General features: G+C 39.4%; 1 protein-coding gene across 16 annotated transcripts in view; it reads right to left on the reverse strand.

Moving 5' to 3' along the window:
• Positions 1-23,575: 23,575 nt before the first annotated feature.
• Positions 23,576-27,499, reverse strand: part of EPB41L2 (erythrocyte membrane protein band 4.1 like 2) — a 107,908-nt gene continuing 103,984 nt past the window's right edge. For all 16 annotated transcript variants that reach the window (XM_056486321.1, XM_056486324.1, XM_056486314.1 and 13 more), the window contains one exon: positions 23,576-25,774. The gene's annotated coding sequence lies outside the window, so the exon portion shown is untranslated. The remainder of the gene's footprint in view (positions 25,775-27,499) is intronic.

The following is a 27,499-nucleotide window of genomic DNA, read 5'->3' on the forward strand; positions in this document are numbered from 1 at the left end:
GGGTCTTTTTAAATGACAAACCATACTTATTAAGGCCATTCAGTAGAAACTTTAGAATTATATATTTAATTAGAAAGAAATCCTTGAGAGTTTTTCCTTTACAAAGGAAAACATCAAATATGCTCAGGAAAGCAGTACTAGATTGTGTAGAGCCTTTTCATTTCACCTGATAATTTCATATATGCAAGCTCATGTCTAAAAGTGGTGGCTGCCAGAAATTTAGAAAAGCCCAAAGATATGTTGGAATGCCTGACTGTGAGAGCATCAATTAGAAGAGACATGTGCCCAATTTCCCTCTCTCACTAAATTCCTACCAAGTTTTACTGATTTTTATTTTGTTCCTCTTCCAAACATTTTAAGTGCTTTGGAAGCCAATGCAAAATAACCAGTGGTTGAAGCTAAACTGAGCTGAACAGCAAGCAATACTGCCTCTTGATTTAACAGATATTCGTTAGAAGACAGACTGATTTATGTCCTTTAAGACTAATGTGACAACAATGGGAGTAGTTGCTGTTCCAATACATATACTCAAGATTTTGGCATAGGGATACCGTGAAGTAAAGTCTTAACTTTCAGCTGCTAGCACCTATTTTATACTTTATCCAGGTCAATAATCTGAGACAAGATATGTGTACTTTCAAAAATGCATCATTGGAAATATTAGGTCAATGCAGATTTTCAGACTGGTGCTTGTTTTAAAGCCAAGACCTTAGCAGAGTGTAATATTTTAAAAAGTGGAAAAGCAGAGTGTTTTAATGAACTGTATGTATGAATATGAAATTCTGTATTAACCGTGGTGCATTTTTTTCTTTAGAAGTAGTAAGGTTGATGTTATTGGGATAAAGAAAAAAAAGCACATTGTCAGAGTTCTATGATTTACCACCAACTTCTTTGCATGGCAAAGAAAATCTCTGCTGGTGGCTGGCAGCAATACACACATCATGTGGGAGCTGACAAAATTACCTAAATAAAAGCATGAAAACAGGAATTTAATCAGAAATTGTACTTAATATTGAATTTTCTTGAAATCTTGGGTGTTTATTCCCAAAGCTTTTTTCCCCACAGATTGGGCAGCTTCAATGATAATACAGAGAGAGGGCTCTTTTCCTTTCTATCAATTGCTATCATAGCAGTTGGTGAACTTTTATGGGGCAGGTGCAATGTGAAATTAACTCCTCTCCTTCTAGGGGAGCCCCAAACTCACTTGGTCACTAGAACTTCATTCAGGAAAATTTGTATCTTCTGGGGAAAACAAAGTCTGTAACACAGAAAGCTAGCATAAACTTTGCAATTTGCTTTGCAGAAGAATGTAGATATTGTGCATAATTTTCAAGATATATTTTATTTGTGAATCTCTTAAGATTAAGAGTAAAGTTCAAAATATCCCACTATGAAATCTCAACTTGTTTATGATCTAACAGTAAAGTGTGAATCCAACCTTGTGAGCTCATCTTGACCTTAATTGTCTCTATGGAGGCAGTGGTTTAATCCATGAAAGATTTACTGAGACACCTGAAGTCTGCACTTTAAGCCATGAAAATCTAACTAGGCATTTGTAAGTGTGTGTTCAGGACTGAGGTGAGAGTTTTTCATTTCCCTGCCTATTTCTGCAGCTTCCTCCTCCCTTGGTCAGAGAGGCACAGCCATGCCCTCTTCCCCACCTGCTCGTGTCCATGCAGAGCACACCTGCGAAATCTGCTTTTCTAGTCCATCCATCTGGAATATCACCTTGCAATCTGTCCCTGCTGCTGCTTCTGTAATGCTACAGAGCATCCACTCTTGACTGCTTCTTTTCTCTTCCAAAACTTCCCATATTCTGACCACCTGACTGACCTATTTTTCTGAAAGAGACTGAGAGGCTCACACTGCCAGTTTGCATCACATACCCACTGAGTTTCAAATTACTGCCCTTTTATGTGTGGGAGGTGACCAGAAGGTAGCAACTTGAAATTGCCTCAATGACTGCCTTCAGATTATTCTTAAAACTTTCTTTGCTGGGACAACTACCACAAGTCATGGTCTCTATGCTAAGTTTGCTGATTATTATATTGACTGCTGTGGCCTACCCTTTGGGGTTTTTTCTCTTGCTCTGTACTTGGGTTATACAATCCCCAAGGCTGCTTTTTTTATTCAGCTCTATTTAAAGCTTCCAGAACTATGTACATACAGTCTATGATGGGCAGTGGATTAATGCAATGCAGTAGAATGTTTTTAAATAACATTGTGAGCTGTATTATTGGCATTGCTGTAAAAAAGCAGTATGACCCACCTATGAAGTTTTTAAAAAGCAGAGCTCCACTATTTTTGGGTAAGAGCCCAAAAATTTTTTTACAATACTGAAGAGCAAAATTAAAACATTCCATTTCCCACAGAACGTATTTCAAGAAAAGATGAAAATAAGAGTTGAGAAGGGGATCACTCCATGCATAGAAAACAACCCAATAAAGAAAATTAAACAATAAAATATTACTACATTACTGCTCACAGTTTTACCAGATGTTGGATAGCATGGCCATGTTTCAGCTCACAACTGTCTCATACTTGGCTTTTAGGAGAAGGTGACCATCTGTCTATATGGAAATACCTAATCAATTATTTTTTTATTTGCAGGGGAAGGCACATTTCCATTCCAAGTTTCAAACTCACTGAACTTTGCAAGCTACACCACATAACTCTATCATTACACTTTCAGATTCCTTTTTTTTCCTTTTTGCTTCCTAGTGTATTACTAAAAAAACCTTCCAGTTTTCTGATTAAGGGATGAATAAAGGGAGCCATGGGGGATAGCTGGAGGCCTAGAAACTAGAGCACACTCTATGTTCTTCCAAATACTAACACTTAGTTTAAGAGCATTCTATGCCATCAAATGTATTGTTGGCAGGTCAATGTCCCTCCTAACAATTGTGATTGCAGACAAAGGGTAAATATTATGCAGGAAGACATAACAGTAACACAACCCATTGGGAAAGGAGAAGCAAGAGGCACTCCAAGCAGCAGTGTGCTCTTTGGCAGGAACACAGGCTTGCTCTGGAACTCAGCCTTGCCTAGAAAAGTTCACAAGTTACCCAAGATTCACCTCTTAGGCCTATCTTGAAAATAGACATTGCTGCCCTCCAAAGCACACTGCAGACTCTATATTTCACCTCAAAGTCAGCTTGAATAGGCAGCAGTTAACTTTCAGTGCTAATCACCTGTATCAGATAATTCCAGTCCCTTCACATCCCCTTGCAACACCTGAGCAGATGGCACCTACATCCATGAGTGATGGAAAGCCCCTAAAGCCCCTGGGAAGCCAAAAGCCAGCTCCTGCACCAGAGGGGGCAGAAGTTGCTCCAAGCAATCACCAGCTTCTTGAGAGCAGCCCCCACCCCAAATGCACAAGAGAATTTGGGCTGTTCCACCCTCCACGGGGTGTAGGATAAACCCTTCAGCCTTCCTGCCTGCTGAGCCATTCCTCCAGCTCCTGGTACCTTTCCTGCCACTCTGCCAGATGGGAACAGACCACAGCCAAACCATTTAACTGGAAAACAAGGTGAGGAGACAGCAGAAAGGAAGACAAACAAAACAAAGCTACCCCCAAAAGAACAACAAAAAGGTGAATGGAAAATATATAAGAAAGGAAACATACAGGGAAATTATTTGAAAATTACCTGGGCTGTAATGTTGCATCTTGCCATACAAACTGGACAGCCAGTGCTATCTCATGGGCTAATGGAGAACAGGAAAAGCATGTAAAGTTACTTTAATTCTTTGCTTACTTGCTCTTATTGCTAGAATATCTCTAATATGAAAATACACATTTTCAGCTCATTTATATTATTGATATAGCTTAATATTAAGGACAAAACAGCTTTAAAACCATCTTAGTTACTGCAAGATAAAATAGCTATTAACTGAACTCCTATAGGCTAAAATAGAGTTGAGCTACAAGGTTCAGCTGCAGCTGCCAGGATGTAATATTTGCTGAGCACAATTATTGTTTGTGCTGGCATGGAAACTGCTTTCAGCTGTAGCCAGTTAGGCCTCTGGCCAATTATGGCAACAGAAAATCCCCATTAACGGCAACAGGCTAGCTAACTTATTCACAAAATGGTTGTAATTCAGCTAGCACAAGTGTTTGACAAGAAATTAAATGGAAAGAGCACATCAAAACTGCATCTATCTAAAGATATGAGTGAAGAAAAAAACCTACTATCTTTTTATCAAGGGAGCTGATGCTCTACAATTTTGACTGATGTCACTGCAGAGTTTCCAACCCTGAAAGCAGGTCCTTCCTCAACAACACTGCATTTGTCAGGAACAAGCTGTAAGAAACCTTTTCATCTTTTCCTCTGAAAAGATGACTAGTCTCATGTAGGGAAAGAAACTACTGATGCAGTATGTCTTGATGTCAGCACACCTTTGATACAGTCCCATTTCTGTTCTCAGAAAAGAGCTTGAAATAAAGCCTATAAGGTAAATGCACATTTATATGTTAGACTATCTGCTTTAAATGAGAGGGTCATTCAAGTGAGGTCACACAGTCTGTCCCAAGACAACTCTATTTCATATCTCTTTCAATGACTTGGCTGATGAGTTAGCATGTAGGTCATGCTAAGGTGAGAAGATAAGGATTTAAAATGAACGTGAACAATTGGAGCAATAGTCTGAAAATTATGAAATTCAAAGTCCTTTGTACTTTGCCACAAGTAAAATTGAATGATACACATAAACCATGGAAAATAGCCAAGATATGTTCCAGTCCTGGTGGCTTCTGTGACACAAAACCTGAAAATGAAGAGACACAGCTGCAAAAAAAGGATATACTGAAAGCATAGCCTAAATGAACAGTTCTGGCCTGGGTAAGTCCTATGTGAGGAAAAAGCCATTGCCAGACTGAGAAAAGCATTACAGTCTGGAGAATGCTTGACACCTACAGCTGGAGTTTGAGTGGATTAGTTTCAAATTTTGGATAATTCAGAGAAGAACAGACACAATTATAAAGCTTTCAAAAATAAGGTAGGGAAATAACAATAACAAATGGGGTGGGGGGAGAATGGCTTTTTCCAGAAATGGAATGAAAGGACACATAAACCAAAGGACAAAGTTACAGTGTGTGTCAGGAAAAAAAAAAAGGATAGCAGTAGCCTACAGTTGAAAGATAGAACAATAATTCACTTAATTTGCAGTGGGGGCCACTTAGCCTAGACAGCAGGGAAGTCTCAGCACACCACTCATTACATGGTACCCCAGGGAAGCAGAACCTCAGGAGGTTACTAGAACCTCAGCCTCAGGGGGGTTTAAGGATAGGTTATTTTGACATGTTCAAGAGACACAGCTGCTCCTGACCCTGCCTCAGAGGAGGAGTATTGGCTAGACAGCTTCCTGAAAACTCTTCCTGTGATAGTTCATTGATTTCTTGTATTACTTTCAAATGCTGGAAAATGCCTACAGTGAGAATTGTAGCTGTCCAGAGATTGTTAACTGTGTGATCACAGCAGAGGGACAGTGAATGACAAAGACCATGTGAGGTGTTTGTGGAGGTGTTTGTGGAGGTGTTAAAAGAAGAAATATTTTTAGGCAGCACAAAATAATTCAGCAAGTAGAAAGACCAGATCTCCAAATGGTTACTAGAGAAACTGAATGTCCATCTCAGCCTTCCTTCAACAGTTACCCACATAAAATTATCAATGCAATAGGGGAATTTTATTTCAGCACCATCTGTAAATTTATAAAGAGAGAAGAGTACTTCATATTCACTGAGACAAGAAGCCAGTGAGAAGGTCACAGTATCACCTTTTCAGAGTGTTTTCAAAATAAGCCTAATATTTCTGAGTAATTTTTTTCTCTAAGATACTCTTGTAGCCTGAAAACCTTTCAATACACTGTGAACTTCTATAAAGGTACAGATAATTACTTCAATTAAGTCTTTTTTTAGCCCAATGATGGTAACTTAGTTTTGTTAAACACTATCAACAGTAACAGAAGACTTGGCATTTAGGTAAATTTCCCTAAGTTGTAATGGAAGATTGCTAATATCTGGAGCAGAGTAATCCCCCCACATTTTTGGTAATACTTCTCCCAGTAACTCCAAATAATGGCTAGAGCAGTAAACTGAGTTATTTGCTTTCACTTTTCCTGCTCTTTTCCTTGTCATTTTGGCTGCTAGGGTTTAAACTCCATTTCCTTACTCTCAGCAAGCAGAGTTAACAGGAGCAGCATATGTGTTCCTTATCCTCTTTTACCAGGTAGGTTATAGGAGACATTCTTTCTGCCTCTTTACACTTCAGCTGGTAGTGATTACTATTTAGAGAAGTGAAGCAGGGCTAGAAATGTTTATATATTTTTGAGAAACATGACCCTTTTTAGTAATCAAAAAGTAAGAGGACTTTGCTTTGCTTTTCCAAATTCTCAGTAGCCAACAGTGCCATGAACACAGTTTCTCTCAGGCTTAAGCCACCAAAATTTCTAATTCATCTCTCTAGTTTGCCTACTGCTTTCTGCTTTTGCTCTTCTTCACTCAGGCAGGCAGGTCCCAGTAGCCTACAGCCATTACCTTCTCTTGTCTTCAGAGCCCAGAGAAAGTCCCAGCTCTTTTCTGCCAGTGTGTCATCCCAACTTTTCCCTACTGGTTCGTGATCTGGGACATGTTTCTTAGCTCTTTTGCTATGATCAAAGATACGCCAAGTTACTCTGCTACTGATTAAATGAGATTATCCTCTGCCTCCATCCAGCTCAGGGAAATCTGCCAGCTACAGCTGCCCTTCATGTCCTCCATCAAGGGGACCTCAGGAAAGGCTTAGGAGATAAAGCAGTCACTTTCATACTGAAAAGTTGTGAAGATTTGAAAAATTTGTGACTTCTGTTGCTGTAAAATTAGAATTGTGAGTTCCAGCATTCCCAGGAGGTGCTGGAGTCCCAGCACATTTAAGGGAGTGAATCTACCAGTGCTTTGCACAGTGCTTGGGGACCCTTAGACAGAAAGCCCAATTAGAACTTCAAATGTGGTATCATGACTCTGCCAAATGCACAAATAAGCACTACAGAAAGACAGGAGAACACATCTCTGTAACATTGTTTGATTGTAACCCATTATCTAAGTATCCCTGAGTGCAGTGTACTTCTGCAATCCACTGATTGAAGAAGAGTGCTAGATAATAAGTGCTGTTGGAAGCCATTGAAAAGCCAGCAGGTCGCTGTCACACAGCTAACTATAAGTGAAAACAGATAATGCCACCAAGATAAAAACAGCATGAATGGAAGAAACAGTGTGTGGGTGATTGGAAAAGAAAATTAATCAAAAAACTTTTTAAAAGTGCATTTTCATTAATTTCTCTCCAGCATTTCAACCTAGCAAAGAAGAAGCATGCTGCAAAAATAATTACAGATGATTGCAGCCCTGCAGATGCCATGTTGCTTCTGTTTTTGTAAACAATAAAACTACCCAGACATTCAAGACTGATAAATCATAGCCTTCAGATCCACACATAACACAAAAACATGTCACCAGACAGAGCAGGCTCTGAGTTCATAGCTACTCCCTGATTACTGCCCAGGCAGGCACAAGCTCACCAGAAGAGTGATCAGCCACCCCAGGTTGACAGGCCAGTAAAAATCTGCTTGGGGGCACACACCCACTGAGTAGCCAGAGTGCTACTCTGTGTTCATACACTTTTCAGTCCATACAAACCAAAGTTTGCTTGATAGCACACTGTGAGGTAGAATCTTCAGTGTGTTTAATACATTAAACACCTCTGCAGCTCTTCCTGCCCATCTGCTTCATTTGATTTTCTTGACCTTGGTGAATTCTATTTTTTCAAGGATTCAAATGCAAATAAGGATCAGACATCTCTGCAAGGGAAACCCCTGGCAAGGCCACTGCAGGGAAGCTAAACGAATTCCTTTCATAAGTATTCACTTTGGAGTAAGCTGGGGAGACCCCCATGCTGGAATTCCAGGGCGGAGAATGAGGGGGAGCAAACATCTGAAATTTGAAGTGGCTGTAGATGAAGGTACTGGACTAACTGCGAGAATGAACATTAACATATCCCTATTATTCCCTGAGAACTACTAAGAGAAATCAAGGATGAAGTGGGCAAAGTACCAACAGTGGTGGGTAACTGTTTAAAACTGTCTTGCTATGTCAGGGCTTGATGATGTGAAAAACTGAGAGTTTTATAAGAGATATTGGGAACTCCTGTGTAAAAAGCAAATTAGTAAAATTATTATTTAAAGCAAAAGAGACTTCATTTTCTCTCACTTCAGGATTAATTATGGAATCAATATCTTGAGATACCTGTACAAATCAGCTTAAGAGTCTTTCCCCCTCTTACAGACGTATTTGCCATCATATCAGGGTCTATCAGCATTCTCAATATAATGTAGAAAGTCAGCATGTTGGGGCAGCAGATGCTCAGGGCAGCCATACATTTTTGAAAGAGGAATTATTGCCTCAATTATTTCCAGTTTTTTCTATTCTACCAGTTTGAAGCTCCTTTACTCTCTTCCATGGCTCTGTATGGTTTAACCTTCATGCTAGAGAAGTTGCTGCCTATGGGGCAGTTTTCTGATGAGAATGGACTATCTTTGCCTTATCATTCTTATAATTGAAAGAATGCACCTTAGAATGCATTCCTCATTCAGGGAAAAAACGCAGTTGTTGCTGTCTTAAAACACTACATGAAACTCCCCAAAACAGAATATCCACAGTCATGGATATTGTAAATCATCAAACAAAGTAGGGTCAAAAACTCTTTCCTTGGTTTTACATGGTTGCATGTGTAAATTAGCATTTGTTGTTGCCAGTGTCAGTGTTAAGCATAAGGTTTTCTGGATATGTTAGAGTATAAGGAAAAACATGAAAGGCGGTCTGTCTATCGGCTTTCTGGGGAGAGGAGAAAAAAAAAAAAGATCATTTCATGCCAGCAGATGGCTACAACTCATTACTGTGTAAATGTACAGTGTGGAAAGTGGAATGACAAATTAATTAGCACTCACCAGAAATCCATAACAGAGAATGATATGTGCTCATGCCATTTTATTTCATGTCACATTAATTGAGTACTAGATAGCTGACAAAAGGCATTAAACTAACCATAGCTTTCGCTGGCAGCAGCTGAAAATCTGTCTCACACAGAGATTTCATTTCCTTCCAGATGCTGTGATAGAGGAGGCAGCTTTGCACACACACTCACTTCTCCAGCCTTCTGATGAGCTTGCTGCACTGTTTATTTCACTGCCAGAAATTTCCACCCAAGGTTACATTAAGCCTTAGCCCTCTAAGTTTTTGATTCCCCCTATTCAACCAGTACTTGGATCCCTCTATGGAGATGATTCTTTCTCCAGAGAAGGAGCCTGTGCAACAGGAGGTGGTCACAGCTTAGTTTCCTATGAGGGAATCTCGCAGGGAAAACCCACATAAAATATCTGCCAAACCTGTAGTGAGTAACTTGAAACAACTTGGCTTACTGGCAACAGTGAGTCAGTTTAACGTGGATCTTGATATCTCTACAGCTCTATCTACTCTATGAAACTAAGGACACACAGAGAGACTGTAAAATCCTCAGGTGTCCTGCAAAGCAGCTGAAGGGTTGTGGCTTAAGTCACTTAGGGCACACAAGTAAGCACAAATAAGCCAACATGCCCCAGAAATCACTCAGGTCTGGAAGATGCCCCTTTTTTACTTTGCAGAGCCGTGCTTCAAATTCAATACAGCTACACATCTGTGCATGTTTAGTCACCAAATGAAATGCTTCTGCATTAGTCCCACCCTGTAGCTTGTTCACAGGGTTTAAAACCTCTCTGTGGTGCTGAGCAGCCTCCCTCACTCTCCACGCTGCAGCTGCCCTAGCCCCATGCTGGATCATGGAATCACAGAATATCCTGAGTTCCTAGCCCTGCAGGACAAGCCCAAAAATCAGCTGGGGCTGGGGTCAAGCTGCCCAAGAAGCAGAACCTGGGGCATTTTCAGTTCAGCCTCTAGAGCTGACTGGGCACAGCTGTAAATCTTGCCACTGGAGTCTGTTCTCCATCATCTTTGACTATAGGGAAGTGGGAAAAGAAACAGTGCATTACTCTACAGCTACATGGTGACTCAAAACTCCCCGAGGTATGGTAGGGTAGCAACACTAGGGCAGCAGATATGTTGTAAAGTAATATAATGAGGTAATAGATAACCAAGAGGCAACAAACGGCATAATTCAATTTAAACATAACTAACAGCATAACACATTCAAAATCAAGCCAGCTAAAAAAAAGTCAGCTTAGATTTTATAACTGCTGTGTTCACTTCTTTGGACCTTTACATAGTGGTTTCAGGATCAGTTACACATCAGGACACCAAATGAAATTTGAGCCTCTCCTAGTTTCTAGAAGCGCATTTGCTTGCTTTGTTTGTTACTGGGTGAAAAGCAAGCTGGCAGTGAGCAGTGATACAGCAAACTGCTGCCACAGCTGGGGCTGTGGGTTAGACAAAAAGACAGCCCTGTGCTACCACTGTACAACCACTCCCAGGTCAACCTGGCTCTGTCTTTCCATCATATCAGAGCAGCACCATCTTTCATCACTCACTGACTTATCTACACTGCCTAAAGGTTACATTGATTTTGTCTTTACTAATCAAGGAGAAAAGCACACTGACAGGCAGCCATGAGCTGAGAGATGAGATGAAAAGAGATTGGGTTTGTTTTGCAGTGTTTAATTAAAAAGATAAAGATACCCTTCCATTTAATGCACTGCTTGAAGTCTCACGCAGAGAGCATTCATCATATGGTTTCTAAAGATCCATGATCTTGTAAGAGAAGGGGATTCATCTGTCAGGAGGGATGCTGCAGGACCAGGTGATGCCAGGTACAGGTGAAATAGTCCCTGTGCTGGAACTGGTGAAAAACAGCTGGTTACAGGGAGTAACTGGGACCAGTCTCATTGAATACAGGTGGACAGTGAGCAGTTCAAACAAGAAACTGTACATAGACACACACATATGCTAAAGTTGGTAATAGAAATCAACACCTTTCCAAAATTTTTAGCAAAATTTTTCAATGGAAAGAGTAAATATTTATTAACTTATAATATCCAACACATTTTCAAATTTGTATTTAACAGAAACACAAACAATAATTTCAAAAGAAAAATTTACTGGCTCTCTGCCAAGTCATAGTTCAAGTCAAGGACAAGTATGAGAAGCCATGAATATAAAAAATGGACTCTATGAAAATGTCGTGGTCAGAGGATTAGGAACAATCACATTTTTTATTCTTTTCAAATTGTACCAGAAACAAAAGAGATATTGACAGCAGCTCCTATCAGGGTGGTTTAAGTAATAATGTATAGAATGCATTACTCTCAAAGAATGTTTTGGTTTGATACTCAAAGAAAAGGCTCATCCACTTGTACCACTGCCAGATGTTTGGGCACTGGTAGATTACTATTCACCTGTACAGGTGATTAACTACAAAGCTGAAATTTAGATACCCTGTACTGAACTTTGAAAATCAAGAAACCTGAAAGAGGCCTGGAAGTTGGCCAGGAAGGTTTTGGCATTTTTTCCACTTTAGCTAATTTTTCATAAATCTTAATCATAATATTGAGAAGCCTAGAAACCCATTATTTTCATGCCAACACTCAAACAATCTGGCCTAGTTATAGGTAAGAAAACTAAATGCAAGCCATGAAGAATGCAAAGATTATTCAAAGAGATAGAAAATCAGAATATAAATAAGCTACTTAGCATGGTTTATGCAAAATAGATATTACTCTGCTAATGAGATTACAAGTCTGTTTGATAAAGTCAACCACAGCTTCAATACACCTAGAAGTCCTAAGGCACTTGAATCAATAACACAAGATGTGCTCATTAAAAAGTAATCACTTTTCCATATCAATAGAGCACACAAGTAATGAATCAGGAATTGCTGTAGGGATCTTAAAAGTTATATCCACAGGGTAGCTACTGCAGTGCTTCTGGTGAGAGCATGGCTACACATTTGGCAGCAAAGCCATTTACAAACTCAACCAGAAAATAGATCCAGTTTCACAATAATCTCATTAACACTTTCCCTCAAACCTCAGAAACAGTTTATGCAGCTTTTCAGCTGGATCAATAACTTGAAGTAATTTACACTATGAGACACAAATACTTGTATTAGAAAAGCAACAAAATAGAAAATCAGCAAGGTAGGAGAGGGAAAAAGCCCAGCAAACCTCAGGTAGAAATTAATATAAAATCAGTACTTCTAAAAGGTGCAGAAAATCAAAGGTTGATGCCAAGCAGCAAAGTAATAAGCAGTTAGGTTGTGTAATCCCCATCATCCCTTAAAGGCTGGGTATATCATGACACAAGCCATTACAACAGCTCCAAACAAAAAATTTCCATCTAGAAACAAGCTTAAAAGGTCATCTCTAAAACTTGTCCTGGGCAACCTCAATCCTGAGGAGGACTGAGACTAGAGCAGGTGTGTTATCCAAGCACCTCCAGATGCTCTAGCAAACAGAGCCCTACAAGCCCACCTAATGAGTGAAAAACTGGTTAGCAAGTGGGAATAGAGACATCAATTTACCTCTAGGAGTGTCACAGGTGACACTGTTGTGAGATTGCAATTGTCAGGATGCCCACATTTCGAAAGGTACCTTCAAAAAATTCGACAAAGCACAGAAAAACTGCAAGGAAGTTTCAAGGATGGACAACCCCCCCATATTTCTTGCTGTAAGGAATTAAGACACCAGAATGGGTAGCTTAACAGGAAAGAGACATGACACTGCAAAGCATAAGTACTTTCACAGGGGGAAAATAACAGGTCTCCCAAAACTCCCTGATGCACTGAAGAATGCAGAGGCAGAACAAGGGGCTGAAAGGAGAACCTCAGCAAGCTCTAAACCAGATGTGAAGCGGGTGTTTTACATCATGAACAAGGCATGGAAAGGGACAGATGATTATCTGTCTCCTGATGTTTTCAAACAAAGGCTAAGTGCTTTTTGGGAAAACAAGCCTCAATCAATTTATTGGATTCTGCAAAGGACATAGAAGGAAATGAAATTGCCTCTAATAATAAAGATATCAAACTACTCAATATAATAACCTTTATTGAATTTCTGTTGGAAAGGAGAATAGATAATTTTGGTGTTCTAGCAGAACATCCAGAATAAAGATAGATCTAAAAGCTCATTTAGCATTTAAATTAAATAACCTTAATATACATTTCAGGAAACCTTATGCCTTGATAGTCCCAGGAACTAAAGCTCTTTTTCATCCAAAATGTGTTTTCTGAGCAGTGTAAGCTCACCAACAGCCTTACCCAGCTTACCAACACCCATCCTGGGCTAGGGACACCTCTGGGAATACCCAGTCCTCTGGGGCCAGTTCCAACCCTGGCTCAGGGAGGAACAAGAGGTTTGACCCACTGGGGTGTGCTGGAAGGCTCTGTCCTTACTGAGCCAGGACCAAACTCCTGCTTCCTCTTTCCACCATAATGATAGAAATATTGATCTTTTTACAAAAAGTCTCAGTCTCACAGCAAATTTTACAGTGTCTTCTCTAAGAAAGTGCAGCCTCAGCTCTGCCAGGTCATCTGCTGTGCACATTGGCAATTTGCCTGTACAAAATGTGAGCATCTTGGCTTCTGCCCAAAAGGCTCTTGAGCACCTGCAGTAACCAGGTTTTCTTTATTTACTGTGGTTCAGTTTTCACAGGCACATCTTACTCTTTCCCCTCAGCACCAACAGGTACTTCTTTGACTTTCTGTATTTCTTACTAAAGTCATCTTGAAATTTTAAGAGAACATTTTCCTTTGGAAACTGTGATTGAAACAAAATATTCACCAAGAATGTGTGTGAAAATATGTGCCCTTAACACACACATACACACACACACAAAAAGATGAGCAGTAAAACTAATTCCTTCCAACAAGGTAGGTGTGATGTTCATAATTTCTGGTGTTAGCTGGCAAGTCTGGAAAATAGAAAGTCATTTGAAGTTTGAATTAATTCATTTCTGTTCACATTTCGTGCAAATAATCAAAATGACACAGCTGAAATAAGAGTTTTATTGGCTGTAAAATTAATGTTCCTTAAATTCCTTCTCACAGGAAATTAAGATTCTGATTCAAGCCTAAAGGAAAACTTTGAAATGGCTGAAATCCCTGTTAATCATACAGCAAACTTTGGTCAGGCCCACCCTGCAGTGCCATAGGGATAACAAGCAATCTGTTCTGTTTCTCCAGTGGGTGAAAAGTCAGTGACAAGTTCACAAAGCCCATGAACCCATCCATTTTCCCAAGCACAGCCAAGCTTCACAGATCAGCCAGGAAACCATATGTTCCTGTGTTAGTAATCCAGGGCTGGCCCACATTTCCCAGTTTTGCTCTGGCTGTGGCAGATGACACGCGAGGCAAACACCACTGCCTGCCCAGCAGCAGGGCTCCCCTTGGCTTTACACAACCCAGCCCAGCCCAGCCAGGTAAGATATGAACTGCCCTCATGGCAAAAATGTGCTTGACCTCATTTCTACTGCTTTGTTCTGCTTCCATATGGAAACTTGCATCACACTCCTGAGCATATTCACTGAGCAGCCACGAGCCAAGTATTGCTCCTCACTGCTGAGGCCAGAGATGGCAGCTGACATTTCACAAGGAGCTTCTACAAATGTGGGGAGTTGAGAATTTTCTTATTTTTCCTGGGCAGAAATTAACCATTTCCAATCCATCAGCTGCCTGATCCACCAGAGGCTGGTGTGACAAGCAAGTCAAGCTGCTTACCTCACCTCCCCTGACTCGCATTTGACAGAAAGAAATTGTATCACAGGCACACAAAGCAACCCAATTTTAAAAATCCAAGTGAGTGTTTTGCCCCTTTATGCAGGTATTTAGTGCCCATAAACATCATTATGGTCCATAACAGGCCCATCAAAGAGAAGTATCCCTTGGCTCATTTTGTAATGTCACAGTGCTTGGAATTCAGTCACAGACTCTCAGAGACTGAGCTCTCTGATTACTTAAGATATTTTTATGTAAGTTTTTCCTACGTTAGGAAGGAATTTAAAAAATATGCCAGTTCATCAAATACTGCAACTGTTTTGCAAACCCAAACAACAACAACCACAATAGTCTAAAAAAACCTGAATTAACTTTTCATGCACAAAGAGAAAAAGTCTAAGGAATTTATTGATCACAGCTGACAGGTATATTCAAGGAAGGAATTATCTGGCAACAGATGGGCCTAAAATAATATTAATATCTTCACCATCTGGCTTTTAATCCATGATTTTCATGAGTAGATCATAAAGCACTTTATGAATGAGGTCAAACATCTTGTAGAAAAACGGAGAATAAGATACAATGGTTAGAAGTTGAAGCTGAACAAGGATAAGCAAGAAATAAGATACACTCAATTTGCTCTTTTATCAATTACAGCAGCAGGTAATTAACAAAAGAAGGAATTTGCCCATAAACATTATATTCTCCATCACTTGTTAAAAAGATAAGACCACAAATATTTTACAGTTCAAAAAAATTGCAAACTTAAAATAGTTCTTAGGTGAAGCTGTTTGCCTCTTGAAAACAGTAGGTAAAGAAAACAAAGTGAACACAGAAATATCTCCCCTGAAAGTCTAAAAACACACTGCATTTCCCCCTGGTTACAGCCTATCCACCTACTCAATTAGTGAAGCAAACACTGTACAGTCTTTCTGGATTCTTGGACAGAACTGCTCACGATATGGTTGCCAACCTGAAGGTGTAGAGGACTATAAAATGACTAATCATCTTTAAATAAATTGATTAAGAAGATCAATGCATGCAAGGCACAGTTTTGCCATAGGCTAGTGACTAGATGGGAAAAACAAAACTACTTGAACATTTCAAAGGTAATCGAATTCTCCAGCACATCTCCCCCTCAACAAATCATACTTTTTTTTTCCTGAGTTTCACTGCCCAGCAGCTGCTCTTTGGAAAGAATGCTGTTGGAACAGCATCACCACAGTCACTTGCTTTTTGCCTCAGTGGTTTGTTCTGAAAACTCTTCAGAGTTGAGAGCACATGTGTGCCTGTATGGAATGTACAGCAGGGTCCTCACCCCGAGTGAGCATTGAGCTCTACTGTAAAAATAATAATATATCTAGGAAGAGGGTGCTTATTATCCAGAACAGCCTGTACAGTGTTAGCACATGACATAACCACACTGCTCAAAAGGCAGGAGCAGCCCCATATATTGAGCCCTGCCCAGCCCAACATCCAAAGGTTTCAAAGCCTTACATTTCTTCAATAGACACTTTTAAACTTTGTTGTTGAGTAACTTTGTGAGTGAACTCCAGTACTACTAGGATCACAGACCTGCACAAACAAACCAAAGTCCAAAAAGAGATAATGGATGAGCAAAGGGCAGAATGTCCATCAGGGAAAAAAGGAAGAAGGCAGGATAAATAAGGTCCAAACTTGGAGACCTTAAGGATTTGGCTTGGCACGGCTGCCAGAGAGGAAGATGAGCGTGGGTTACATACTGTCAGTGTTTGTGAGAGAGCTGCCTGCTTATGTTCTCTTTGCTGGGATCTTTATGCCTGTGACTTTACTCCTGCTGCTGCTAATTGCCTACTTCAGGATCAAACTAAGAGAAGGTGAGTCAGGACTTGGGGACAGAGACTGGGGAGGCAGACAAACCTCATTCAATAGACAACTTAGGCTTGTACCATCCACTAAACTGAAGACACCTATGACCAGAAACAATTTCATGAGTTGTACTGTATTTTAGACCTTCTTCTGTTCGAAAAACACTACAGGTATTTGTTTAGAACTTGGATTAGCCCCTCACTTAAAATGCTGCAGTTTTATAAAGTATACTATAGGAGATTTTACTGTTTTACACTATAGAAGGGGTAGCCAGAATGAAAAAAACAAGAGCAGGTAAAGTATATATAATTGTCTTCTGTGCTTACACTAGGCAAGTCATCAGTGAGGCAGGTAGCAGCAGTTGCACCCTATAAGTAATTGGGCTTTGAGTATGTGTCTGTGTTCTTTCAAAAGTGTGTATTTGCTTTTACTTTGTACCTAAGTGCACATTTGCCATGTTGCCTTTTCTATTTTAAAATCACCTTAAACTCACTTCAAAAATCCATCTTCTGAGTAAAACCAAAACACCCACCTTAGTGCAAATGTGCAGTGACTGTAACACATCTGTGTACTGAGAATCAAGGCTGCTCACAGAGCCCAACGGGGCAGGCAGGGAGTTTCTTTTAAACAGGAAAATCCTGTACCTCCAACCATCCAGTCTTGATAGGATGATCTTCACGCCCTCCAGATGTGGGTCCCAGCTGCAGCAGCAGATTCCCACGTGCTCTTGCTTTAGGGTTCCAGCTGCCAAAGCCAGCCTTGGGGCACACTGATCAGAGGCCTCAGCCATTCTTTCTATCAGCTCTTTGAAAGTACACTCTCACTGACACTGGGCTAAGCCTGTTCCTCAAATTATCTGTCTTTTGGACATTTTCTCCATATGGAGAGCCAGGACAGCCCAGGTTTTCTCTGTAAACTGGAGATGCTTCTTTATACAGCTTGATGAGAACCCTACCTGGGGCAATGTTTCACAGCTGTCCCTCTGCAGGTTTCAGCTCTAGCCAAGAGTGAGCTGGGGCAGTCCACAGGGCTCTGCAGATCAGCTGAGGCATTGCACCCAGCTGGCCTGGGGCGCATCAGCCCAACAGGAGAAGGATTTACCCACCAGTGCAAGGCCAGGAAAGAAATCCCACTTAGATGCCAACCAAACGCAGCAATTCCTGCACTCAGATTTTGCTCTATCCTGAAAACTTGGCCACTTAACATAAGTAAGGTCATATGCAGCCAGAAATGTAAAATAAACTAATTCCCTGTTTTGTGTAACATCTCCAGTCATTTAGATCCGAGGCTTTAACAGAGGAAAGGTGTTTGTTTGCATATGAGCACGCACTTCAAGTTACCTTCAGGCTGCTAAAACTCAAACATTTCCTGTTTGAGATGTGCTTTAGATGCTAAGTTAATCTGCAAGAGAAGCCTGTTCCACATGCCTAGCCCAGCCCTGCCTTGGGTTATAGATTATTCTTAGAGCAAGGTGCTGATGGTTTTTCACACGCTCGTAAAACAACAACAAAAACCAGAGCAATGCCAAACCACTGTGCAATTCAGTATCTGTGAGGAAATAGGAAGGCTAAGCACTCAGAGAGTTTTCTTTCCTGAAAGTGGTTGAAATGAAAGCTAGTGACATTATTGCATTTGACTTAGATAAAAGCAGGGATTTTCCCTTTCAGTAAATTATCTGCTCTGTGCTCATATGGGTAAGTCAGACATTAGTTATGAAGAAATAATACTGAGCTGCTACTGAACTCCCTGTTACCTGGTGATGCTCTCACTTTTCTATTCCAGCTAGGATGAAGAAAGCCAGTGAAAGCAGGTGGGCTACTGATCCCATCAGTTCAGGTGTTTTGCTGGGGCTCAGAAAATACTTTCATTAAGCCAGATGAGCCCATCTGAAAAAAACCCAAAGACATTTGCATTCATGATGCATGATCAACTGCTGAAACAGACTGTCCTTTTTTTCACAGCACACATATCCTCCTCAGATACACTTTCTGCAGGTCTGTAAATAATCTACAGCACCAGATGTTAAATTCTGCTTCTCTTAAAGTACAGAAATTTTAGCTTTGGATTTGTAATGAGTTTAAGCAAGAAATGGTTTCGTAATTTTTCTGAGGTTAGTAATCAACGGTATAAGAGAGAGGTGAATGAGGTAGTTGGCAGACTCATTTGCCAAAGGAATATTGCTGCTGTGCTTCTCTCTTTCACATCCTAGAAGGATGCTTGAAGGGAATCATCTAGCTTTTCAATGCCTCAGGAAAGGAGACACTCAGTTTGCAGATCACAGGTGTTCTGGCTGGGAGTCTCAAGAGGATGTGAGATGAATTCCTGTCTGTTCAATACTTTGGGCATTGCATACCCAGCTCTGTCCCCAAGACCTTTTCCTCGAGTTGAGACTGTCAGAGATCAACCTACTGTTTTGGCCTCCAGCTAATTTACACAAAACATCCTGAGCAGCTCTCCCTGTACAGGCAAGTGGAGCCAGCTCCAGCTTAAGACCATCAGGTGAGAGATACAGCCACAGACAAGCCTGAGAACAGACTCCTTCAGAGGTTACCTCTCCTACAGAACAACAGAAATTTTGCAGGTTTCAGCTGGCTATTTCCCTAGATCTCTTTTTTTAAAAAGAGAGAAAAAAAACCCAAAAAACCAACAAGACAAAAAAAGAAAAAAGGAGAGAAGTTTTCATTATTAAATCAAGGCTGCCTTGCTTCATTGTTAAATAACCATTTAATTTTTCTCTGTGCAGAGAGAGAGGCTCTGCATAAATACATCAATATATAAATACCTTATAAATAAAACTAAATCATAGAACAAAACAGCATACATTTCTCCTGAACAATTAGCAATCACAAGAATTTTATGGTTTGGGTTTTTAAAAATTATTTTTTATTTTCCCTGCTTCTCCATCCTTCTTCAAATAATCTCCAACAGCATGGTCAAGTTCTGAAAATGTCCGGTTATGTGGGCAGCAAGCATTTTCCTGGTCTGTCTGTTAAACAGGCAGGATTGGGAGGATCAGGGCTGCTCAAGGTTCTCACAGCACAGCCACAGTTGTGTAAAGCAGAACACAAACTGCCAGTATTAAATAACTGTGCTCTTTAAGGGTTTTATTCTGATTGAAAGCCACAGAGGCAAATGAAAACAGAGCATTTCTGCTGATGTCAATAGTTCATGTTAGCACTTCACTGGGCATAGTAACAGCCCCACACTCACACTCTGAAGACTTCCCTCTTGCATCATGGGCCAACTAATACCACTGTGCTCTTTAGACACCTTCACCTTAGTAAGATTGGTTCTTATATGCCAGCTCTTCTTCTTTATAAAAACTCACCGTAAGAATCAGCATGTTCTTAGAGAATTTTTGTGTTGTTTGGATTATTTTTCAGTAGAGGAGGAAATGGCACAAGACTCCAGCAATGCCTTCCTGAACCACCACGGCCAGTGGAAGAGACCCAGGAGATCCAGACAAAAAGAGAACAGATACAAGAATTCAAGGATGTTTAAGGGAGCTTCACGTCTCAGGAAGCAAGCTTAAACCTGGTACTGAGTGCTGCAGGTTTAACCATAGCCAGCTGTAAATAAATACCATATAGGAAAACAAAACTGGAGAGCAGAAGCCAGTGCTGTGCCATCCTAATGGAACAGCTGCTGTCACCCAGAGTCCTTGCAGGGCTAAGCTGAGCAGCTCAGCAGAGACCAGACCTCCTGCAATGACCTGCACTGGTTCCCCTGTGTGACACGGGATTTGGGGACAGGGACAGTGTCCTGCTCACCAGCCCTCCCTGGCCTGCCAAGGAGAAAGGGACACAACCAGCTCCTGGGAGAGCTGAGCTGGCACATACAAGGGAAGCAGCCTTATGAAATCGAGATGCATAAATAGCAAGTTGATATCAAACACTGATATCTGGGAAATTGAAAAGGGTTTTGAAGGGGAACTGACTTTTATTAGCTTGTACACTTTGGGTAAGATTGTGGGTTTTGTAAAGTATCCTTTCCGCAGAACTTGGAAGCAAAATGTAACAGTAGCAGGAAACCAAAGGGTTTCTCTCTGCGGACCAAAAAAAATGCCAAATTTTGAAAGATTCATGGAAAGATTCAGCCAATATTCTGTAAAACATCTATTATTCTCCTTTAATGACAAATGGATGACTTTTTTTTTTAATAAAAAACTGCATAAGCACATGTATCTCAACATTTTTGTGTGTCAATTTACACACATTTCTTTAAAAACTCTTCCTCCCTGCTCCCCTGTAGCTGTAGATGTACAGTTTTAAGTGCATCTCAGATTGCCTGTGGCAGATGACCCACAAAAATCCAACTCAAATTGTTTGTAAGTACCATTGGTTTTTAGATTCTCTGCTTCTGACTCGAGTTTAAACCAAAATTGGCAAGGAATAATAAGTGACTATCATTACTGTCCTCAGTGTTCACTGTCCCTGTCTGCTAATGATTGCTGTCTGCAATTACCTTTCATGAAAGCTGTTTGTCATTACCCATCCTGCAAGAGTGGATAATGCCTTGTCTGAGACTATGTGTATTTAGCAGTTTCAGTTCTTATAGACTTTAACTATATACTCCTTGGAATAATTTTACAGAAATACTAATGAGGCCATGACCACAGGTTTAAAAAACCACTGTAATTTATCAAAGTCTGTGGAGAAAAAGAGAATTTAAACATTAAGTACGCTTGCACTCTGTCCCATTTTAATACTAACCAAATTTAAAAAGACATAATTCATCACACTGGTTTACATCTGTGCAAATAACATAAAATATATTGCACAGGTGAAGAGACAATTGTTTGAAATTGTGAACACAATCTTTTGCAGGCAAGTTGAGACAGCTGCTGCAAAGAATTTACTTTCTACATTTAAGAAAGATGCTGTCTTCTTACAGCAGTGATCTGGGATATTGATCAGATGCTAAAGGAATTCTAACACACAGAATCCCAGACACTCACTCACTCACTGCCCAAGAAAAAACTGGCCAGGACCACAAGTGAAAACACAGAATGAAAACTGATTTTGTTAATTTCACAGTGCGTCTGTGAATGGGGAGATATGAAATGTCAAGAAGTGGTAACACTTTTAAACAGCACTTCTCTGTAAAATGGTGGTATGGATACCAAAAATAATACTATAGATACACTGTGTGCCTCTGACAGAACTGCTTATTGAGCTGTAACTGTTAACATATAGGAGGATCTGACATTCACGACTTAGTAACATGCAATGACAATTCTCAGGCCTTGTTGTCTTCAGTTTCATTACAGAATAGTGTCAAGTAAATGTTTTCATGCTATCAGCTTGAAACACACCATTGTATCCTTGTAATTCCTATCATTCCATCATAATCCTATATAATTACTTCAAAAAGGGAAAATATATATTTAAATAACACCACAGAATGACATCTTTGTCTAGATATATTGTACAAACATTATCTAAATAGACATGAAGACAGTAATTGCAAGGAAATAACTTACCTTCAATTACTGCTGTCACTGAAGAGTCCTCTCTCTTCCTGTCTCTAGCAATAATACAAAGTTAGGACTCTACTCCACCTATAACCAGGAAGCACATTAAAAACTTTCCTGCCTTTGACTGCATCCCATTCACTTCCCAGAACAGAATTTAAAGTCTCAGCATTTACACTGGAAAGGTACTAAGAGAGATGACAAAGTGATAAAGGATTGTGAAACTACATTTGGCTGGGGATTGACTGAAGAGAGTGATTGACAGGAGTCTACCCAATGTCTGCAGTGATGCTGTCCAAGGATGCTAGAGCAGGGCCAGGTTCAAAAGACACAAAAAGTGCATTTGGTTCATTTGTTCCTTAAGACACACAGAAGGATTAAAATGCCTGCCAGAGGAAATTTTTTAAAAGGAGCCAAAAATCCAGAGGCAGAGAAATACTGATAAAAATGGATAGACCACTAAGACTTTGAAAATTGCTCAAGGCTGGAAGAATATTTGGGAAAGTACTACTTTCTAATATAGTAATCATAGTTACACACACCCCAAGGCAAATACCAATACCCTCAGAGACAGAACTGGGGGAGTTAAGTCACTTTGCCTGGCCCAGCAGACATTCATATAGAATTATCTCCAAAACTGATAGGATTTGCCTCAAACCAAAGAGAATGTTGTAACACTACAGGAATTATCACAGCATTTATAATGCTTGTAATTTGTATCAATATTACTACTCTCTTTTTACAAGTGCAGTATGAAAGCCCCAAACAACAAAGCAGCATGAAAATCAGAAGTTTCAAACCTTCCAGAGGTGTTGTCAGTATTTTACTCCATCTGTTTGATGTCTTCTGTGGCCCAATTAAAAGTTGCTATTCAGCTTGACTGTCAAAAGAATATTTCAAGAAACACTTTGCACTATAGTTGCTCATTGCTTTGAGCAATAAATCTTTTGTTTAAAGTTTTTCACTAGTTGCATTCTTGCCCTTTACAAATGCATTATCTAGGAAGTAATCTGTAGAAAAAGTCCAACATTTATTATGAACCCTGAGGTTACCATTATTAAAAAGTGAGATGTATTAAGTATTTGGGGTTTTTTGTAAGACCCATATGACTCATTTTTCTAAGTATTTAAGCAGAATTAATCACTGTAATTGTATTTGAAATTGCCCATGTATTATAAAGCTGACTTTTGAAGTGCCTTGGGAACAATTTCTTTTTTTGTATGTTGTAGTTTTTGCTGTAGATATATCATATATAAAAATATAACAATGAGATTTCAGAATTACACAATATTCCAGAATATTTGAATAATAACATACAACCTGAATCTGTAAACCTTGACTATTTTTAGTACTGATGACACTTAGGGATCATGTTTTTCTGCATGACAATGGCTGTTTATTTAGCACATATTTAATGAATGCAAGTGACAGCTAATGCACAAGCTATGCTGACCTAAAAATACTATTATTTTTCACTGACAAAAGGTTCTATTAGTATTTGAAGAAAGACATATCCCAGTGAAAAGAATATTGTTTAAAGAATATTATATTTGCAGTTTTAAGAATTAAATACAATTGCAATTAAACCAATAGATCTAGTGTCTAACTGATCAGACCAATCCAAAAATCAATCAAGTAATATGCTTTCCTCCCATCAAATGAGATCTGCAACTACATCATATCAACATCATATCAAAAATACCTTGAAGATTTTAATATAGCTTTTTCTTATACTTTCATAGGAAAAATCCACTAAGACATCCTTCTAAATGCATGTGTGTCCATTTTGACCTACATTCACATATCCCAAACTTGCCACTTCTTTGACAACCTCCCTACTCACGCAATGTTGTGGCAGTGCTGTTTTCAGGGGGCTCTCTCCCCCTTTTTGAGAAGCAGAATAGTTCTGGTTTTGAAGGAAAGCAGGTAAGACTGTTATCTGCTAATTCTCCAGGTAATGTGGATGCAGTTGAGAATGTATAGAAATTAACATCTCTGTTACTGTTGTCATATGTTACCCAAACTATGCAGAGCCAAAGCTAACGAGAACTTCTGTTACAGACGCGTGCTGACAGATGGCAGCCGTCTAAACTGAGAATAGCACCAAAAATACATTGCTCACAAGTGAAGAGGAATGTAGTGAGAAGTTTCATGATTTGTTTTGTTATCTGAAAACCACAGTAGATACTATCTCAGTGAACTCAGTAGAACCACTTGCAGACTGAGGGGCATTTCAACTTCTGCTGTGATGTTCGAATTTCCTTTGTTTTGGCAGCTGAAGATTTCTTCTCTAAAGTACAGAAATCAGGATGTTTGCTGGAAGATGTTTAAAAAATACAATTGTGCCACCCTTCTGGCAGCTCTGCAGACCACTTGCACTAATTCCTGTTTAAGGTTCTGTGACCTCCAGAATTACAGTTCTCAGATGTAATCTGCTCACTTCAAATATCCTCCAAGCTTATGTCTGAGTGCCAAAAGTAATACAGAGAATAAACAACTTTATTTTATAACAGAATTACAGAAAGCAAAATATCACTTAATACAACTTCAAGCTACTATATATCTAATTTGGCATTTTAACTATACACAGAGTCAACAGCAAAAAAAAACCAAAACAAAAACAAACCAAACAAACAACCCCCCCTGCAAGAACAAATTAAAAATAAATCCCAATATAATTAACAGGTTTTTGCCATGGCAGTCCCAACTGATGGTGCTCTCTTATTACTTTATGAGTGGAGTCCAACTTACACCTTTTATTCAGCCTAAAAACCTGCTTTAACCATTAAAGGAAGCATGTGAAACATATACCTTCTCTGTAACAGAAATGTCAGTTCTAACATGGAGACACAGTGAGGTTTAATAGCAAGCGAGCATTCTACACATGTATCCAAATAATGAAGTATTGAAATTGGGACACAGTAAGAAAAAAAAAGCACTACGGTTTTAAGCTGCCTAGATCATCTCTTGTTGGAAAAAGAGAAAGATATTTTGTTCTTCCTTCTTTCCTTAGCTGGAATGCTGCAGACAGCAAAAAGTCTGCAAAAAGTTGAGCATTGGCACCAAAGTGCAAAAAGAACACAGTGCTCAGTCAGAAGAAATCTGTCTGCAACTCCTTCTCCTCTACAGACTGCCACACCATCTCTGCTCCGCAGAGATGAGAACCTTGGAAAAGAAAGAGTTACAGAGATACCAGTATAAAATTTATCCAAAGAAATATATTTTTCAAATTTTAGCAAATGTTTTATTTTTATAAAAAACTTCTTTATGTGATATCATATATTTACCTGAATAATCTGAAAAAAATTCTGTAAATTACTCCAGTAAGAGATTTCACTTGAAATATCTGAAAAATCTATATCTAAATTAGTAAAGATCCTCCTTCCTGCACAATTACTCCCTGCTCCAGTGAACAATGATTTCCAGACTTTTGTTCACTTTCATATAATTAAGAATGAGTTTCAAAAATACAAGTAGTTGTGCAAAAGAAGATCATATCCTCTAGAACTTCATTTTTAAAAAAAACAAACTCTAACATTGTTAAGAAGTGGTTATAAAAATAAACAAGAAAAACTGTAAGGGAATATAGACCAAAGATGTTAAAATGGAGTTTGGTATTGGCATTTAAGTCGTGAACATCTGGTCATCGTTGCTAGGCCTGGTGGATTCAGTGGAGTCATGATGACTTGGAATGACTACAGTTCTTCGTGGTCAGCGACACTTATTTCTGGAAGAAAAAATGATGAAGGTTACATAAGCATTTGTAACAGATACCATGTGAATGTCACATCAGAGTCAGAAAGTAACTTTCTCTACACAGGGTCCTTTGGTTTTTTTTCGAGGACGGTTATTTCATTAATAAAATGTTGCATTGACTAAAATTCCCTTCAGTCATTAGGCAAACAGTAGGACACTTTCTCCAAGTACTCATCTTGCTTTACAGAATTTTCACCTCCCCAATATTCTCATGTTATTTTAATTGCAGCTGCTTGCACAGTTTACCAAAATTTTTGTCCACAACCTAGAGTATAAATTAAAAATGAAGGTATTTATTCAATTCAGAAACTCTTCAGAATCACAATGAAGTATCTTTTGTTAGAGAAAACAAATCTACAAAACACAAATACTGCTGTAGTCATCAGAGCTTTCATCACCTCAGAAACAACTATGCAAAATTAATTGCACAACTCCACTGCCTTAGCACAGGAGAGCAAAAGGCTCTTGACAGATACTCAAGGCATTTCAGGTGGTTTTCTTTTGTTTAGATGACTAAAGTTTTTCCCCTAAAGTTTAACTGAAAGGCATCATCAGTCAAACAAGTCTCCAGGTCTGACACAAAAGTAGTATGGAGAAATGCCCTCTTTTATTCTCTCACAAGCATTGAAGACCAGGAACTTGTAAAGCAATTAGCAAACTCAGACAAGAACATCTGACACATTCCAGTCCTTTGCAAACAACGATTCCACAATGTACATGTTTCTCAAAAAAACAAAAAAGACCCCCCTCAGACAATGGAAGGAATTCTTTGAATGCTTTTTATCCTGAAAAAAATTTTTACATAGTTAAGTAGCTCATGAAGGAACAGAATCAACTTTGCAGCTGGCCACTAATGTAGAAACGTGGTGCAAACCTGCCAAGTTAATTTTTTCCTCCCATGACCCAGTGTACTCTAAAAAGATGTAATTACTTCTGTGGGATATATCATGTTGAACACTTACTCTGGATTAAGGTAGCGTGAAGAAACTGGCACATTCCACACACATATAAGAGTAGAGGCAATCCTCTACTCCCAAGACCTTTAAATTCACACTGATTAATAATGAAAGCAAAATGTGATGGTAGCACACCGAATAGTAAAACCCTGCAAATCCAAACCATCTGTTCTGCTGTCTCAGTGTATCTTTCTACCTTAGATCCTGTGATGGAAGTGCTGAAAATATGCAAGGGGTGGTTTGAGTGTGCATGTTTAATGTTGCTGTGTACCAAGGGACCAGTGAAATCACGAAAAGCCCAGGCATTCTTCTTACTGTAAACAGCTCTCACGAAAGTGATTTGGATTTTTCCAAGCCTTCTAGAACATTTATGTCATGTGGGGACTCATCAACACCCCCCTATCTCACAGCTCAGTACAGTTCCTGTCCTCTCCTGTGCTTTCAAACCAAAGCTGGAGCATATGTTATACTCATTTTAAGTGGCACTAAGCAACAAAGCCACAAAACAAACCCAACTGAATGCTGAAATAAAGGTACAGTGAAAAAAGAGATATTTGTGCAGTGTTTCTTATTTCTGGTGCTTTTCCCCAGTTGTCCCTCACAAGCAACTCCACTTCCATTGTTACTTTTGGTTTCTAGCATTATCTAATAAGAAAATAATTCTTCAATGTATTAACAGTACAACATGAATATCCAGGTGAGCGCTCATCTAGCACTTCCAAACGTGATCCACGTTTTCT

Source organism: Oenanthe melanoleuca, chromosome 3, assembly GCF_029582105.1.
Source record: "Oenanthe melanoleuca isolate GR-GAL-2019-014 chromosome 3, OMel1.0, whole genome shotgun sequence".
NCBI lineage: Eukaryota > Metazoa > Chordata > Aves > Passeriformes > Muscicapidae > Oenanthe > Oenanthe melanoleuca.